The 5,599-nt window shown below is 41.7% G+C and overlaps 1 long non-coding RNA gene and 1 pseudogene across 1 annotated transcript; one reads left to right on the top strand and one right to left on the bottom strand.

The window, feature by feature from the left end:
- Positions 1-244: 244 nt before the first annotated feature.
- LOC141039281 (uncharacterized) lies at positions 245-4,944 on the top strand. Its single transcript, XR_012200206.1, has 3 exons — positions 245-853; positions 3,955-4,435; positions 4,555-4,944. It is a non-coding gene; the product is annotated as an uncharacterized lncRNA (long non-coding RNA).
- Positions 2,467-3,955, bottom strand: LOC141039280 (zinc-finger homeodomain protein 9-like; annotated as a pseudogene).
- Positions 4,945-5,599: the final 655 nt, after the last annotated feature.

The raw sequence follows: 5,599 nt of genomic DNA on the forward strand, positions 1-5,599 counted from the left end.
GCCATGTCAATTTTATTTAGCATGTCTATTTCTTCCTCTTAAGTGGCTATCATGGTATAAATACATTCCTATTAACACAAAGTTCCATTTTGTAAAAATCGTAGTAATTAATAAATGCATCCTATGAATTTTTGTGCCTATGAAGTAAAATGAACATTGCTTTGTATAATGCATGTACATATATTATTCATAAATATTGAAATTGGTTTACTTAATGTCTAGTGCATCTCAATTCAGCATCATAATTTTACTGTTTTGCAAATCCCAGATTTTCCCGAAGTCCTAGAACTTAGCAAAACATTGCATTTTGCATAAATCATATTAAATTAACCATGATGCCTATGAACCTAAACCTTATATGAAAATTGTAGCATGTTCAAGCAACTATAAATGCAGATCCTTTTCATATTTTTTAACAACATGCATATTGATGTTCCGTTGCTCCCAAGTAGGCATCTTGCTGTTTTGGCAGATTACAATCAACATAAGTTGTTCAGGTACGTGATAGATTATGTTATATGTATCCAGTTTGCTTGATACTTTGTTCATGTAAACATACATGCATCTAAAATTGTAATTGTTTCATTCTAGGCAATGTGTTTGGTTTCAGATATGGGAACACATTTGATTAACTAAAGAAATGATGGTTGTGATCCACTCTTATAAGATGCCAAAGCCTTTTGCACCAAAAATGGCATTCAGATACTAAATATGGATGCCATCTTTATTAAATGGGGAAAAATCAAGAAAAGGTGGGACAAACAGTGTCACTATTGATCATTTTTTCCATGTGGTCACCTTCTATGATGTTATAGACTCCATCGCCACAAAGGTTGATCATCATTTTAATGAGGTATCTTCAAAGTTGCTCTAGAACTTCTCTTGTCTTGACCATAGAGACTCGTTTTCTAGGTTCAATGTGAAAAAGCCTGAGACTCGCATAGATTTATCAAGAGTATTTCTCTTAGTATGAACATGAACCTATAGAAGATAACCTTGAGCTATTCATTATTCATACGAGAAGAATTGAAAACATGTCATGATATTGCAAGCTTGGCTAGAAAGATAGTTGAACTTGAATGATACAACATGTTTCCTATGATTTATCTCCTCATTGAGTTGGCATTGCTAGTACCAGTAGTGACGAAAACAATTGCAAGAGCCTTCTTAGCAATGAAAATCCTTAAGACCGAGTTGAGCAACATGATGTCCGGTGGTTGGATTAGCTATTCGGTGGTGTGTTACATTGAGCGAGGAGGGGTATTCAAAAGTCTTCATCATGGTAAATTAAGAAAGATTTTTAAAAAGATGGTAGGGCATTACCATTGCCTGGGTCTTCTAGACATCACTGGAAGTTTCATTATCGGTATGTTTTCAATTAACGAGTAAAATTTCTCGCTGTGTTGCGTTAGTGGGATTTGATATGCCTCATCGAGAATAGCTATGTTTTGAACATGATTGGGATTTATCATATTTGGTGAGAACTGCTAAAAACGGGATAATTTGTATGCATGTTTATGAATCTCGGAGGATTATAAACAAAATCTAACAATAGTGTTTGATATTTTTAATTGCTAGATACATATTTTTTTAGTTGTTTGGATTTATATCTTTGAGGTTAGCTATAGTTGGTTTTTTAGCAAAAGCTATAGTTAGTAAAATATATAAGAATAATATCCCAAATCAAGGGTAATTATTTTGGTATTGATTAACAGCTATACATGGGCCAAAAATGTACAATGGTGGTCTGCACGCATCATGTCCATCTATATGACAATGAACCCTCAAAAAAATCTCTTTTCTTTGACAAAAATAATCAATTTATGGTGTAGCAGTAATTTGTCAACTAAAAAATGACCCAGGTCAACAAAAAATGGTCGGGTTTCCGTGGTGCCTGTCATGATTTTAAGATCAACGGTCCATGCATGTTGTCATGATCCAATATTAATTTATCGCCAAGATCTTTGGAGATTTTCTATTTTCTATAGTCACTAATAATTATAGGGATTAACAATATCTATCTTTAGAGTTGTCGATGCTCTTTTTATACTCTAACCTCATAGATTTCATTTCACATCCTATCCTTACGAGTTTTCCTCGCCTTCGTTGATCTTAACTAGCAAATCCTAGCCTTAGACACAAGTGGGTAATATTTTTCAAGCCGAGTGACACCACGGAGACCATGGATGTCAAGTACCACAACGGTTTCGTCAAGAAGGTGAGGCAGGCGGTCGTTGTGCCGGCAGTAGAAGTGGTGAAGTACAAGGAGTGCGACAGGAATCATGCGCTGACTAGTGGTGGGCACGTCATGGATGGCTGCGGGGAGTGAATACCGTTGGGGGACCTCAACCCCACTAACGCATCGTCATAAAAGTGCACGACATGCGGATGACACCACAACTTCCACCGCAAGGTGATGACGGAGAGGTCGCCGCCGATGTCGCCCATGGCAAGAACCGTCATAGTAGTTGAGCCTAACTGCAAAAAACGCTCACATAAAAAAACTTGTCATGGTAGCTGAAAAATGTCCCATGGTAGACGAAAAACGTCTAACACTGGTGTGTGATGCTGGTGGGAGGAGACGGGAAGGTCCGACAGCGGAGGAGAATGTATCAGAGGCGTTGTGGCTGTTGGGTTACTTGCGCTTATTGTTGTGCCTCCAGTTCCTGAAGACGTCCTTACTTATGCCAATGTCATGGCACCTCGCTTCGATGATGTCCTTATCGCGCTTCTGCAGGCGCCACCCTAGGTGCTTCCACAGCTCCTGCATGCGCATCTTCTGGTAGGCAGTGAACATGGTGCGGGACCGCTTCCTCGCCGACATAACCACATGGGGCGGTGGCGCCATCACCGGCGAGAGCTAGGCGGGGAGCCTCTGGATCTGCAGTGCCCCCAGCGGGCGGCTGTGTCATGGAGAAGAGATGTACGCAGGCAGCTGCTATGGCATCGGTGCCGGAGGATACACAGGTGGAGGCTGATGTGGTGGGGAGACGGAGCTCATCGTCGTACTCCGTGGCATCCGAGTCATACTCCGTGCCATCCGAGTCGGTGTCAGAGTCGGTGACCGGGAGCCAGTCCTCCGGTGTCTGCTCCTCCCCGCGCTACGGCTGGCCATGGAGTACGATTGCAGCCATGGGCGGTAGCAGCAGCGACCTCTCCATCATCATCTCGCGGTGCAGGCTGTAGTGGCAGCCATAGGCCGCCCACTTGTATGACGATGCGTCGGTGGGGTTCAGGTCCCCCAACAGCATCCACTCCCCGCAGCCGTCCACGACTTGCCCACTGGTAGCCAGCACGTGGTTCCTACTACACTCCTTGTACTTCACCCCTTCCACCGCCAATGCCACGACCGCCTGCCTCACCTTCTTGACGAACCCCTTAGGGTACTTGATGTCCATGGCCCCCCTGGTGTCACTCGGCTTCACAAAGATTACCCACTAGTGTCTAAGGCTAGGATTTACTAGTTAGGATCAACGAAGGCGAGGAAAACTCGTAAGGATAGGATGCGAAACGAAGTCTGTGAGTTTAGGGTATAAAAAGAGCAACAATGACTCTAACGACAGATATTATTAATCCATGTAATTAGTAGTGACTATAGAAAAGAGAAAATCTCGAAAGATCGTAGTGATAAATTAATATTGGATCATGACAACATGCATGGACCGCTGATCATAAAATCAAGACAGGCACCATAGAAACCTAACCATTTTTTGTTTGACCTTGCTCATTTTTTAGTTCTCAAATTACTGCTACATTGTCAATAGATTTTTTTTGTCAAAAATAGCTTTTTGCAGGGGTCTTCGTCACATAGATGGACAGGACGCGTGTAGACCACCATTGTACATTTTTTGCCCATGTATAGTCGTTAATCAATACAAAATATAATTACCCTGGATTTGAGATGTTATCCTATATAACAACCAACCCCACTAATCTATTTATCTTGACATGCAGCATATCGGCCTCAACATATATGCCCCACATGTGCCACCTTCTGCCACGTCAGCGACTCTTTACATGCAGCATTCAGTTACCAATGTGCAGAACAGACTGTCCACCTGCCTTCTCTCTGTTTCCACTTTCCAGCCATAAATCGTGGATGCCTCTCTCCCTCGGAAATAAACACAAACCGATCGACCTCTCTCCCCCAGAAAAATTGACGCCAGTTTTCTCCTTGGCTACAGGTGCAGCAGGTCTGCAGGTGGGGGCCGATCTGTGCATCAAGGGTCCTTCCATGGCACGTCCGTTGGTGCTTCTCGCCTCCGCGGTTCTCTAAAATTCTCTATGGTATGATCCCCCTTGGCCCTTGCAGGTTTGGTGCCATATGTGCCCTAGTCCTCCCCTCCCATGTGTGTCTCTATTCAGGCTAAGACAGCTTCGGCGTCGTTGGGGAGGTCAGTACCGGCCGGTTCCAATAGAATCGGACCGGCTATAGGTGAGTTTCCAATCTGAAGATCGCTTTCTTTTCATCTTGTAAAGAACGAATTGGACGATGCCGGATAGAGCCTCACCCATGGAGTGGAGGGGTTATTAATACATATATTTGCCTTGAAGGAACGCCCAGTGTACCCGAGTCCAATCAGGTCACCACGCCATCAAATTTTCAATATTTTTCCTTCTCATGCTAGAGGGAACGCATTGGTGTGACCAGGCAGGGCCTCAGCCATGGCGTTGAGGTTTTTCTTTTCGCTTGGAAGGAATGCCCAGTGTGCAGGTGTCCTTTCATCTGAATTTAGAACTCTGATGTTTCTAACAGTATGCAAGTTTGTAAATTGCTCCATTGAACAGATTAGTATACAAAGTGCTCTTCCCATCAGGTTATTCTCAGCCATGGTGTGGATATTTTTATTTTGGCCTAGAAGGAACGCCCAGTGTACATGTGTCCTTTCCTGTGAATTTAAAACAATGATATTTCTATTAGTATACAAGTTTGTACATTGCTCCATTGAGCAGGTTAGTATACAAAGTGCTCTTCCCATCAGCTTATTATATATGTAAGCGCTACAATTTCAATCCATCATTCGGTATGCCTTTAATTGGCAAAGTTTATGATAGATATAGAAGAATCCTAATTTAATATCTTCGTATCTTAAATATGTTAGAATTTTAGCTGCTATTTTATTTGTGAAACACATATAAGTAGATTCATGTTGACCGATTCATATAATGATTTGCAAATGTGGCCAAATAAGCTATTTCATGCAATATATTCTGCGTGCTTCTTTACATATTGTTGTTAATTAATTGCCCTAAGAGATCTTGATTTTGCATTTGTATACATTTTTTCTTGCGTGCTGCATCCTGCCCATTTGGAGATGGTATAATAACTTATTATGGCACCAATCTATTTTGTAATTGTGCAAGTTTAGTGTTCAGTACAGCTGTTTCGATGCATTAGGATACGTCAATTTTCACTGTCGAAAAAATACTCTTTAATGTTTCTAGTTTTGTTACAACATCCCCATAAGATATATATGATTTTGATCAGTCCATTCCACATTTTCTGCCATAGGTATTGGCAATTTAAATACGGTCATTTTGTTGATGCAATTCCAAATTAATTGCGGTGGTTTGTATCGATTCCATGTCTAACTAAACA

Source organism: Aegilops tauschii, chromosome 1 (assembly GCF_002575655.3).
Source record: "Aegilops tauschii subsp. strangulata cultivar AL8/78 chromosome 1, Aet v6.0, whole genome shotgun sequence".
Taxonomy (NCBI): Eukaryota; Viridiplantae; Streptophyta; class Magnoliopsida; order Poales; family Poaceae; genus Aegilops; species Aegilops tauschii.